This window comes from Triturus cristatus, chromosome 2_1, assembly GCF_964204655.1.
Source record: "Triturus cristatus chromosome 2_1, aTriCri1.1, whole genome shotgun sequence".
NCBI lineage: Eukaryota > Metazoa > Chordata > Amphibia > Caudata > Salamandridae > Triturus > Triturus cristatus.
Genome location: NC_140581.1, coordinates 831,735,317 through 831,748,732, shown reverse-complemented (window position 1 = coordinate 831,748,732; position 13,416 = coordinate 831,735,317). Strand labels below are relative to the sequence as shown.

Genomic DNA, 13,416 nt, shown 5'->3' with positions numbered 1-13,416 from the left:
TTGCCATAAAACCAGATTCGGGCCCTGCGTCACTTTTGGGACCTGAGCCCTACCAAAGCTTCTGACCACCATGAAGTGGTCTGGAATGGAACTAAAACTACTGTTTAGTGCCAACCAGTCATTCGCGTCCTTATGAGTCCATGGGTTGAACATGATGTACATAATCGCATGTAAAGGAGCTGTGTGAAAATTGTAATGTTCATTTAGGCAAAACCAGTTCAAAACGTAGGTCGCAGTCCAGTTGTATGAGTGTCCGTCTACATCTGGAATTCTCAAGATGTGGATTTTCACTCGTTATGTGAGAGAAGGTACTAAAAGAATGGCCTCTTTTTACTACCAAAAGCCCTTCTAGTGAGCCGCACTGTATATGGTTGTGCTGTTTTGAGAAGGTGATTGCACTGCTCAAAAGTCCTGTGCACGAGCTAAGCGGGTTGTGAAAAGGTGAGTTTACGTCCTTTGTGTACTTGTGCTTTGGGTTTTCGGAGCCCCCCTTGTTAACTAGCTACCAACAACCTTGCATTTTGCACACACTTCTCTTGGTTGAACTATTTTTGGTCTGCCTCTGGGGCTGCTTTATATGCTGTAAAACTCAGAACAAAAAAGTATTTGCTACAGGCCCAGCCTAATGGCTTAATCAATTTAGTTGCATTGTATTGCACCTCTTCCAAATTTTTTTTATTTACCTTTCTTCTTTGCCCTTCTCCTCCCATTTCTGCTGCCAACCCTTTCTTTGTAGTAGCCCTAATTTTCAAGAAGGTTTGTAGCACCTATGAATACATGGGCTGATTTGTAGCTCCATCTCTCGGCTTGCCACTGGCGTCATCGTGTTTGTCCTTTAATGTCCTCCTGCCACGCACTCCGCGTCACCACCACGAGGCCTGTAGGGCGGTGAGACCTGGTCTCTCTGGACTGGAGTCTGATATGCCACCTGACTGAAAGCCGCACTGGTGCTGAGGGAGAAGGGGGTTGAAAGATGCAGTGGAGCTTCAATGGAGGTACCCTGGATTGTCTGCTGTGCAGAACCTTGAAGGAGTGCAGGGCAAGATCATGTATTTAGAAGGTGTATTTTCGGCTCAAGGCTTCCAGGCACCGGAACAAATTACGGTAATCTATGGCACACACAGAACAGAGAAAACTGGCAGGATGCCATGGAGTCTGAGCAAGCAGGATGAAGCTCGAGGGTTCAGTGACGCAGTAGAGAGACATAACAACTGAAGGTAAACAAGCAAGAAAAGGAAAAACAGTGCAATAGAAAAAATGATGTCAACCGGAAGATAACGAAGAAAGATAGATGAGACTGAAAATGACTTCACTCAGAACCATGCAAGAGATGCTTTGCAGATTAGCAGCTACAAAATGTAATTCAAAGGGCCCTATTTTGTCTCCGACGAGTAAACAAAAGTTAAAATGCAGCAATGTGATAAGAGGCACCAGAAGAGAGCTCTTTCTTCCGGGTGCTGGTGTGGCCTGTTGTCTTCAGCGACTTGCCTGTTTCCTTGCCTGTAGAGTCATACGATAAAGGAAGCACACCCCTCAAGGTTCTATTTCACCTCGAAGATAAACGCAAAAATTCTTTGTGCAGTGAACTTTGAAGCATCTTCGCTTCACAAGACTTGCATTCCCATTCAATTAAGTTGGGGTCTTTTTTATGCATTAAATTAACTCCATTGCAGTTTATTCCAAATCAGAAAATGAACTTGAGAGTTCCCTTCCCAGTTTGGAGGCTTCTTTGTTAAGAGCATAGCCTAGTTCTCCATCGTTCCCTCTGTGGACGAGCTTCGGCCCCTGGTCCCTTCTTACAACCGGTGTCGTCCTGGTCTGTCTCAGTGGAAACAGGCGAGGAGGCAGAGCGGAAGCTCAGTTTTCGGCTCTGGGCCTGGCAGTGGGGATTGACTACATCTGGAGGACACACTTTATATACACAAGGATGACAAAACAATAATAAAGGATGAATAATAGAAGGAAAACATTGTCAATAAAAAAACATTCTCCTCACAGTAGCAGTTACAGTAAGCCTCATGACAGACCCTCCCGTTTACAAAATACCACTACACACATTTCTTTTTAATGGGACCAAAGTACAATTACAGATGTGTTTACGCGTACATTTTATTCAGTTTTTCATACCAGCTGTCTGATGTGATTATTTTCACATCCAACCCTCCAGAGTGTTTGTGATATTTGGTGGTATTTTCCAGTCATTGTGTCTTTTAGACTCTATGCTTTCAAACAGGGCCGGACTGACTACCGGGCGTATTGGAATGTTGCTGAGCTAGGGGCTGATTTCGTTGATGGGGACCTGCGTGCACTGAACGAAATTCGTTTTGCTTTAATTATTTCGTAGTACACGCAGGTCTCCATGAACGAACTCAGCCCCCACCGCAGTGAAATCAGCCCCATGCTCGGCAGAATTCTAAAACGCCCGGTAGTCAGTCCGGCCCTGCTTTCAAATAGTGTATGATTTAAACCGAGAGTTAATGTTGTTAATCGTGACAGTGCATTTCCAAGATGTATGAACACACTGTTATTGCATGGAGTGGCTATTGTTTACGAATATCTGTGTTAAACTGGAATTCTGCACATGTTTAATACTGCATATAAACAGACACATGCAAAACAGAACTGCCATACTTTTAATCTCCATGTAGGTAAACATAGGAGTAGTAATGGTCCATGTATGAACCGCTTTCCAAGGGCCACAGAGCATGCAGGGGTTACAGGGCCCAACCGTGGTGGTGGAGGCCTTTTACTCCAGATGTCCCGGGGCCCAACCTATTATGGATCCTGAGCAACTGGGCTAAGAACCCCTTCTGCACTTGACTCAATGGTAACTGTGGTCGAGCAGTCAAGAATCCCTCGGGATGGAGGGTGGGGGGGTGAGATGTAGATACAGGTCAGTGAACGCAACTCATAACTCAAAAGTGCAAACTACGAACAATAAATCAACGTCAAGTCAAAAACTTGCTTTTATAGGAAAAAGTAATATTTTATTTCGAAGTCTACACATGCATATGGATAAGACATTCAGAAGCAACAACACGATCCCCTTGAGGTCAGAGCACAAGTAGTTGTCCGGCAACTCCCTGTCCCACCCTCATTCGTGTAACTTGTTTGGGGTTATTACACTTTCATTGGTGGCGTTATCAAGGGAATGCTGACTATTAGGCCTTACTCAAGAGCCCCCCTTTAACTCTTCAGGTTTTAGTGAAAAGTGTCTGGTGCTGCAGCAGTATTAGCAGTGAGTCCTCCATGGCACAACCAGCCCAGTTCACATCTTACCTGCTCTCAGAGCACGGAAGAGTTCAGCTGTGCAGCGGGTGCCCTCAGCGTGATCACCCGAGAGACTGGCCACCCAGCAGCACCTGGCACCACAGGCTCTCTCTCCTGTGCAGCACTGCAGGGGAAGAATCCTTTTTTCAGCTCCCATCTGGAGCCAGCGAGGTTGAGACATCACCCACATCGTCCAAAGCAGTCCTCGCTGGTGAGTCGGGGGCAGTTCCCTTGCAGTGCATCAAACGTAGCCTCAGTCTCTCCTTGGGTGACCGCTCAAATCCTTTGGCAACGTTGATATTGGCAGCCCCTCCTAGCATACTGGGTTGCCACAGTATGGGTTAGTATGGGTGTAGGCTCCTACAGCACAAGTGTCCCTGTATAGATGATTTAAAAGTCTCAGCACTTCTCAAGTAGCTTTTTTTCCTGTGGCCTCCTCTGGCATACGGGGTCGCCACAGTGCTCTGGTACAGGTATAGCAAGACCCGCACAAATCTCAATTCATGGCTCAGTCCACGGCAGCCCTCTCCTGCCATACAGGGGTCGCCGAACCGACTCTGCACACAGGAAAAAAACTGATAGGTGCACAGCCAAATCTTTGCACCTCGCACAGGGAGTCATCACAGTAGGGCTCCGCACTGGACCTACTTTCCTCCGATACTCTCCTCTTCCTTCTCCGGACATACTGGTCTTGGCAAGTAGGAAGGTGCTGGTGCTCCAGGCTCCATGGCACGTGGTCTTGGTTTCCCTGGTTGATGACCCCTCATCAGCAGTGAGACTAGCAGGTTTTTCCCCCCAGTTCCGGTCACAGGCAGATGACTTGCAGAGCTTCCCCTTCTCACACTGGCTGTTTGGTGGATGACCAATATGGGATAGCAACTTCCTCTTCTTGTAGTCCATTTCCAGACACCAAAATGTAATTTAGAGTCTGAGTCTTTGACGTTTTATGTTGGGGTACTGCTTCTTTTGAAGTGGACACTTCTCTTTTTCTCTTTTCCTCATGTAATACTGTCGCAGCAGGCAAGACTCTGAAGTGGATTGTCCTACAACACAATTCATGGGAGTGACCAAAGTTCACATCTGGATGTTAGCCACTGTGATATGTGCATCAAAAGGTTAATCCCAAACTCCCAGTTCTACTCTTTATGGTACCCTTATCAGCCCCATCTCTTTTTAGGTCGAGCCTGGGGAGTGCATGTGCTGCTCTGCGAGGCATGTTGTGTTCGAGTATAGTCTTAAAGCCCCGCCCACACGCCACCCATATTTGTCATTGGCTTGTTTCATTGTCCTTCGTAAATGCTGGCTTCTGATTCGCAAATAGGCTTGTTAGTCCCACCTTGTCTTCATTTGTAACCTCCCATGAGGACTGACCCTTTTACTTCTGTTGTTACACGGTATGTCTTATTTGGTCTGTAATCACTATTTTCTTTAATGAGTGTCTCCTACTGCAGGCACAACCTGCTTTCCTGCAACATTCAGCGCGCCTTGCGCGCTTTCACTTTCCAAGAAGCCTTGGACAATAGCGGTTGCTTCTTTGAAATGAACTAGGTCTCGCATTTACAGGAATTTGAGCTATTGACATTGTAAATGACAATGCCTTTTATTTTTGTGTTAATTATCAAAACAGATAAATAAAAGGCATTGTCATTTACAATGCCAATAGCATAAACTCTCGCAAATGCGAATGTTCTGAGATGTGTCCAGGGCCATTCCTTGTGATCATTCACTGAATCAAAGAGCAGTCTTTTGAACTGTACTGGGAGCCTCTTCCGTTTTACCTCCAGTGTTTGTCCTACCAAGCCCATAGGAATGCAGAAATACACAAATCTGTCTGGAGGGAATTCCTCTCCTCCTCATGTCTTCACCAGGCAGGCCCAGGCTTCCGAAAACGGAACCTAGGGTCCTCCATGTAATGTACCACTGCAGGCAAACTTACCTCAGTTTACATTTACAGCACAATTACTGTCCAGCGCTCTTCCCTCCATGCATTGTGCCATTAAAAGTACACATGCATTTAGCACACACTCAGTCTGCGTGCACTGTCAGAATTTAAGCTTTGCTATATTTAACTAGGGTGTGCTGTTTACAAACCCAATCACACTGCCAGCACATACAGTCACCATGTGCACGCTGCACTACAGTTAACCATTCATGTATTGTACTTCGTGCAAACACACATACGACCAGCACATGCTTTCATTGTGCACACTGCGCATCACTACATCTCTCATGTAATGTATTCCAGGCATACATACACCCAGTCCATGCATTAACCACACATGCACTGCACAGTAGAGCTCTGTCCCTGTACTGTACCCTTCCCAGGCACACATCTCCAGTGCAGTCACTACTCCTGCGCTGCGAAGCACTCAGGGATTACCTGATCTTGGCCAAGGTGAGTTAAACACACAGCAGCAGAACTTTTAAAAAGGTGAGGGCGCCTGTAGGCCTCACTCCAGTAGCACAGAGTAGAAAGGTCCTGTTTACTACTACTGATCACTACACTGTATGCTACCATCACCTCACTCCTGCTGCTTAACTCCTGGTAAAGGCGGTAGCCTGCCACCACTATGAGGGTAGTGTTTTGCGTGTCCATCCCAGTCCAACTAGATCATTGTGAGCTACTGACGGCTAAGCAACTTGGCATTGCTACCAGATGCCCCCACGTCCAGATTAATTGACTTTAAGCCTAATGTCTATAGAACCAGCCATTATGGTTTGCACAAAGTACTTTGACTGGGGGCACTATGACAGGGCTGCCATGTGTGTCAGTGAGAGCATGGTCTTTGAGGATGTATGAACAAGGGAGCGTATGAGTAGGATATTTGTGAACGGGTTACTGAGAGACTGTCTTGAATGTAGTTGTGGCACAGGACATACCTTTGGCAATATGTGGCACTATTAACGTGTATAACACAAATGGGAGTAATATAAAGTGCAGAAAATGTTTCTGAAAAACATTTCAGAATCTGGAAAAGTTTTCTGCACTTTAAAGTTCTCCAATTTAAAATAATGGATATATTTTTCACTTATACATATGGCACTGTATTAAGAAAATTAAACTGAAGAGTTAACTTTGTTTATGTGGACTCTATAAAACTCATCATTTAAATTTTCTACCATTTCCGAGTGTCACATTTACAAACACCAAGCATCTTGCTCCCAGTGGCCTGTAGACATGGTGCCATATTTATAACAGAAAACTACATTTGTTAAAAGGGAGTAATTTTAAGTGAATAAATATGCTTCATAAAACATTGAGAAGTATTTGGCTTAATTGAAAGTGGAGAAAGCCGTTAATGCTTACTTTTTCATAGAAAAAAGTTTTCTTCACTTTAAATTTCTTCCATTTGAAAAAAAAGAGTATTTTAAAGTTATATAAATATGGCACGGTGTCAACTGGACATTGAGAGCAAAAGGCCTTTGAAATTGGAGAACATTAAAATTAAAAGTTAATCATTAAAGTAACTTATCATTTTATTTTCTCCCATTCAAAAGCATTTAGAAATATATATTTTTTTCACACTCTAATATTGAGTTGACAAGGACTTTTATTTAAGAGTTAAATACTTCAGTTCCTCACCTCTGGGACCCAGCCTGCCTCATAAATGTGACGGAGCACTGCTCATTATCAGGCTCTGCTATCTGCAGCCTGATGATGATTATGTAAAGTAAACACAGCCTTCCCTTAATATTAAAAGACAAATTTGACCCTGTGCCTATTTAAAAATGAACTGTAGGCTCTGTGCTACCTGGTAGCTCTTAATCGACTGATTGGAGACACCTGGTCTGAGTTCTGTCCTATTACAAAAGAGGGAGTAATAGATAAAATCTCTCTCATTGAATCCGGTTCTCCTTTTGACCCTTGCCCTAGCAGGATCTTCAAAGAGATGTTGTATTTTCTCTCTCCCCGGATAACCGTGATATGTAATAACTTTTTAAAAAATTGGATTGTTTCGTCCTTTTGTAAAAGGAAACCCTGGATCCTAACGTTCTTTCAAACTATTGTCCTGTCGTTCTTCTCCCACTTTTCACCAAAATATTGGAAAGTTGGGTCAATGAGCAGCTAGCCTCATATTGTAGGGAAAATGTAGTCTACAAAAAGCACCAATCTGGTATTCTATCTTGCTTTAGCATAGAAACTGTGCTTATGGCTGCTAATCATAATATATGGATGATTTCGGATGCTGGCAACTTTGCTGCACTCATGCTTCTTGACCTCTTCAGCCGCATTAGATATGGTCTTGCATGCTATTTTACTAAAAAGGCTCATCTCTGCTCGTCTGAGGGATAAGCCACCTGCATAGTTTGAATCTTTCCTGAAGAGTAGAACACAGGCTGTGCAGATGGCATCTTTGTTCAGGTTTTAAACATATCAACTGTGATGACCCACCGGGGGTCTGCCCATAGTCCTGCAATTCTTCATATTTATGTGGCCCCCCCTGGCAGACCTTCTTGCTCCTTTCAGATTTTAATTTTATGAGTACGCTGATGATACCCAAATAATCATCCATATGGAGGGTGATCTCACAACTTCAGGAGCATTTAAGGGATGTATGATTATGGTGGCCAGCTGGATGAATGCCAACACTCTCTGCCTTAACTCTGATAAGACAAAAGTTCTTCCATCTGGTCCCATATGTGATGGTGTCATTCTTTGGGCAAAGGCCCGTTACCCATAACCTCTGCTTATAATCTTGGAGTGTTATTCTATAGCAGACTCTATTGAGTTGCACATCAATAAGTTGATGTCTATGTGTCTTGATTCTGAGAAAACTCAGGAAGATTATTCAGTTTATTCTTCAGGATTCTAGGCAGATGTTGGTGCAAATCTTGGTGCTCAGAAGACTAGATTACTGCAATACCCTATGTATTAGACTTCCTGAGTAGCTAATTAGGAGGTTTCAACTCATACAAAATACAGTAGCCAGGCTGATCTTTGGGACGAGAAAATTTGATTGTGTTTTACCTTCTTCTCAAAAAGCTTCACTGACTACCTTTTAAGATGAGATGCCAGTTTGAAGCTCTTTTTATGGCCCATAAAGTTCTTTATCCAGCAACTTAAGGCTCATACATCTCTGACACATTTAAAATGTATTGTCCTTCTAGGCTGGTCGCGCATTATGTCTCTAGTCTCATCCTAATACCAAAGTTCTGCAGAACCCGTCTAGATGGCAAGGTTTTTCTCTGTGGATACTGATCAAGCCTGAAATATATTGCCTTTAGATCTTCACCTTGAATCCAGTCTGCTGAAATTTCATACAGAACTGAAAACCTAACTTTTTAGTTAATGTAGGTTTCTTTAGCCTTCTTGGTGGCATGCAGTAAGCATGTTTGGCTAAGCGCCAGGACACCCGCTGGGAAATTGCACGCTCAATAAACAATTAAATAAAATAAAGTGTCTAGGAGTAGAGCAAGGTAATAGGAGCTTATACAACCAGTCATAGTTAGTGTACTTTAGAGTCGACTCCCTAGTGACCGAGTAAAAGTTCAATGAAAAAACAAATACTGTACATGTAATAAGTCTTTGGGACCAATCCAGGTGCAGTAATAGCACCATTTCTCGGTGTGGGTGGTAGTAGAAACCAAAGAGAGAAGGGATCAGTTAAAGATTCTGTGGAAGGAGTGCCCCCGGGTTACTGTACAAATGGGGGTTTGCAGGCGGGTGTGGCTCAAGGAAGGTTGATGATGAAATTGGCAAGGCTTCTAGCCCTCGGAAGATTACCTTAACCTCTCCCTTCACCTGCATGCCTGGGAAGAACAGTAAAATATGCAATCCTGTCTACTGTATCAGCCACCCGGGCCATTTCTATAGCTTTGCACAAACTCTTAGTAAATAACTGCCTCACTTTCTTTTGTAACAATCCTCAAGCAAATACAAAATGTGCTCAGATGGTTTGTACTGTATTTTAGGGTGTGAGCATTTTAAGGGGTTTATCATAAAACAACCTTGTAGAACTCTGTGACATTTTCCATATCGACTAGTTTTTTCTCTCCCCAAAGGACCACATGATGATGGCCATGATTACTTTTACTGGTTAGCATTGGATGGAAATTGGGTCATCAGTTCGGGAATGGGACAATTCCAGTCCTCGAAAGATATTAACCATTTGAATGATGCATTGAATGTTTCTGTAAAAACTATTAACACTCGTTGTTTAAGAGCACGTCAAGAACGTGGAGATAATGCATCCCTATTTTGTTTTCTACTATGCCCCCCTTTGTGTACAGAAATCACTTACACTTATGTCACATGAGTGTGAGTAGATTCCAAACTGCAATCTCCATGGCAGGGGGGTTTGTATGACTTGCCAACAAACAAAATGAACATTATTCTGTAACCTATAGTTATGGGCAAACTATGCAGTTATTTAAGGTACTTGTATAGATCAGATCTAATTTCGGAGTAACAGAGTACTTTACATTAATATTTAACAGTACAACACGAGAAATGTTTGAAGACAGGGACAAATTCGAGAGAGACCAGTTAAATACTAAAGTACATTCTGAATTGGCAAGTGTTTAAGTCTTTCCAGAAGGATGGCAGGTTGTTGTTAGGTCCTAGATTACCTGGGTGAAGGTTCCGAAGTCTCGGGTTAGGCATGAGGAAGACTGGTTAATTGGCCCGTGGTCTAGTGAAGTGGAAGAACTTTAAAATGAGCATACACAGGTCTTCAGTCTCAGGTATTGAAAAACATCCTACCAACAGCCACCATCTGAAGTCATGCCACAATGGGAGAGTACGGACGTAAACAGAGAATGCAAAACATTGGCACTGGTAAAGCCCAAGCTCTAACTCTCCCTGGCCCATCTGAAATCACTCTTTGAGCTGGTCATCGCTATTCCCATTTTGAAGGATTGGAACTTCTGTCAGATGTTCCTCATTGACTAAAGTTTCTGGTCCACAAAGGCTCAATGAAAAGGGATTATTGCCAGTGCCAGTTAAACTGAAAGACAGTCTGGTTTTTAGGGGGAATGTTCCTATATTTGATTTGTTAGCCAAAGAGGGCCTTCTCGAAGAAGCACCTCTTCAGAACTTGTTTGAAGAAGGGCAAGTTGTGTTGGTTCTTCAGATGTTGGTTTAAGGTCTGCTTGGTTTTTGATGATGATGTGGTGTTAAGTTTGTCTTGTTGACTCCAGTCTTTGAGGATTAATGGAGAGATTTGAAGGGCTGTACCGATGATCCCTGCTAGTTTTTCTGTGCACTCAGGAAGGATTTGGTTGACCTTTTTACCACCCACAGAAATGTGACGGAGGATCAGGGTTCCAGGTTGACCTGCATTGAGGGAGATAAGTTCTTTCCTAACATCAGATTCAGTTCCTTTGAATGGTCAAAAGCCTGACTGATGTAAAATGTTTTTTGCCTCAGTGTGATTGTTGGAATTGACAAGTGAATTCATGCTGCATGATTTTGCTCAGGACGGGTAGTAGTTAATAGCTCACTGGGGAACTAGGTGGAGCTATGGGTTTCTTCAATATGACGGTACTGATGGTCTTTATCTGGGTCTTTTGGCCATTGCTTTTTGATCATAGTTGTGCTGTCAGGAGCCAAGTTATATTGTGCTTTTTGGTGGTGGGTGGGACAAAGCTAGGGTTCTCCCATTTACTTTAGGAACGTGTTATTTAATCAGAGTTGCAGACATCAGATATTTTGTCTGCTCTGTGGGTTAAGATGGGGGTGAGAGTTAGGAGTAAAGTGTGAGGTTTTCAATTTGCCTCCGTTGTCTGGCTGAATATGCTTAATCTTGTTGGCGGAGGAAGAAAGCAGATTTTTTGCAATGTTCAAGGGCTGCCTCTGGAGCTTTTTTGATTCATTCACCTTGGGTTGTAGAGTGTCACACGTAGGACTGACAACCAACAGACCAGCTGGTCATAGATGGCGTAAGCCAGGCTCAGGTTTGAGAGGATGACTATTTTGTGTGGCAGTAATCTTGTACTCTTGGGATATGGCTAGTTATTTTGTCTCTTGATCTTGTACCTTGTGCTGTAGGCATTTGCATGTGTGTTTGTGGGGGGAAGACGAGCCAGGTTGGGTATATATTAAATACAAGATGCCAGGTTTAAATAAGGCACATTAGATGGTTGTTGGGTGAAATTATAGGAGTGTTATTTATTAGGGTATGATGGTGACTGGTGGATGGACAGTGACAGTGGAAGTGCTTCTGTACAGGCATTACTCAGACAAGGTGTCAGGTGGGGCAAGGTCTTGGTGGCCTGTATGTTTTTATTTTAAGTTACTGGGACTTTTCAAACCCCTTTCTATCCTATGCCTAAATTGTGTAAGATTCGCCTGTTTTAAAGGACTTTGGGGAAGCAAATATATATCCCTTTAAACTTGTGTTAGATGTGACACTGCCCTTAGCAGTTTATTGTTTCCATTCAGAGGCTTTATCATACACCCAAGACACAGGAACCTTGCTGACCAGGAAGGAGATGTGGCCAATGGGCAGTTTGCTTACCTTGGAACCTGTATCCCTGGATTCTCACCCCCGATTCGACAATTTTACCAAAAACAGTGTGATTCTGATCTAAGCACATCATTTCTCTGTGCCTCAAAGGGTAAATATCTGTATTACAATTGTGTACTGCATAAGAAAATGTAGAATGCAATTCCCAACTCCACACTGATAAAGAGCTCACCGTTGCTTCTCAGGTTTACCCTCTATTAATACCAATATAGGATGTCATCTTATTGTGTGAAGCCCTTGTTTACTTATTTTGTCCCCAGTATCTTCTGTATGCCCCACAATTCTCCCTGAATGCTTCCCTAGTCTGTGCCACACGGTGGGCCTCATTTACAGTTGGTTGAGTGGGAGCCATAGCAGACTCGGGGCACACCTGCTTGATTCAGAGTTGAGGGATTCACTGGGGTTTCACGGGCATAAACTTTTAACCTTATGGCCCATCAGATCACAGTGACTGGTACCCTATTCCATTTAGGGCGGCATGACAATCACAAGGTGTTCCTGCCTGGGAAGGGAAATCTGTCAGTGGACTCCACGCACAGGACCATTGATTGTATTAATTTTTTTTCTGCTTTTGTTTTTCAAGAGCAAATCTTCTGCTATGGTAGTTTACTCTTGAAGAACTAAATGGTTTGCTGAGCGGGTGCAACAAGCAAGGCACTTTCTGTTTACACTCTTCAGACCAGCCACCTCACTGGAGGTTGCTCTGAAGGGTTAAGAAATCCGTGGCAGGCAGACAGGTGACTCTAAATTCGGCAGACAATCCTCTGCCAGGGCAGCATAAGCCATAGCCTCTGTGAACCTGGCTGCCACCTGCCATGATCTAAATGACCCCTAATGTATTTTCATCCCCCTCCACCCCCTCAATCCACCCCTCCCCCCCTGGTCCCCCCCATATCTCGTGCCTTTGTCTCCCCTAGTCTGGGTCTCTCAATAGCAGTCATTGAGTTGCCTAGCACGCTGGTGTGCCTAGTGAAGGGAAAGGGTGTTAGTGTGTACTTACATAGTTTCTTCTCCATGTTCCATGACTCCTTGGAATGCAATGGCATGCCCATGATGGCAGGAGCTTTTAATCTTCAAACAATATTGATAATAGATTTGAGTATCAGATCGAGCTGCTCGCTCAGGAAATCCGCGATAGTCACTTTGCGCTTAAGTATAAATGGACTATAAGGGTAGACTACATTTCCTGGATGTCATCAGTGTGCCATGTACGTGCTTGTCAGAAACGGGCATCCCCTGCATCACTGGAGAAGGGATAAGGGGGTCATGATCCGCCATATGCGCAGATTCTAAAGGCAGATTAGCTTGAACATCCTCAGCCACTTTAACATGTAAAGCGCTGTGATACCTTCGGGTCTAGCTAGCACTATAAAAAAATCAAAATATTAATATTAATTCCTAGGAGGATACGATTAGACAAGTCTATGAAAGTGCTCATACTTTTTGTTATGGATGAAGTGGCAGAATCCCCCGTGTTCACGTTTTTAAGTGATGCTAGTGGTATTTGCATAGCACACCTTTTCTTATTAAAATGGCTTTGTTTGTAGTCACATTGGTTACTATCCACAAGTTTCCAAGGTTTCCAATGTAGACCAAGTCGTCCAGGATTGGTATATTAAGATTTTGTGTTTGTCTGTCTCTCTATTGGGTGGTAATATCCAATCTGGTTTTCGTATAG

At 43.5% G+C, this 13,416-nt stretch overlaps 1 protein-coding gene across 2 annotated transcripts in view; it reads left to right on the top strand.

Annotated features, from left to right (window-relative positions):
• The window catches only part of AOPEP (aminopeptidase O (putative)), a 1,648,611-nt gene that overhangs the window by 1,620,217 nt on the left and 14,978 nt on the right, over window positions 1–13,416 (top strand). The window lies entirely within an intron of this gene.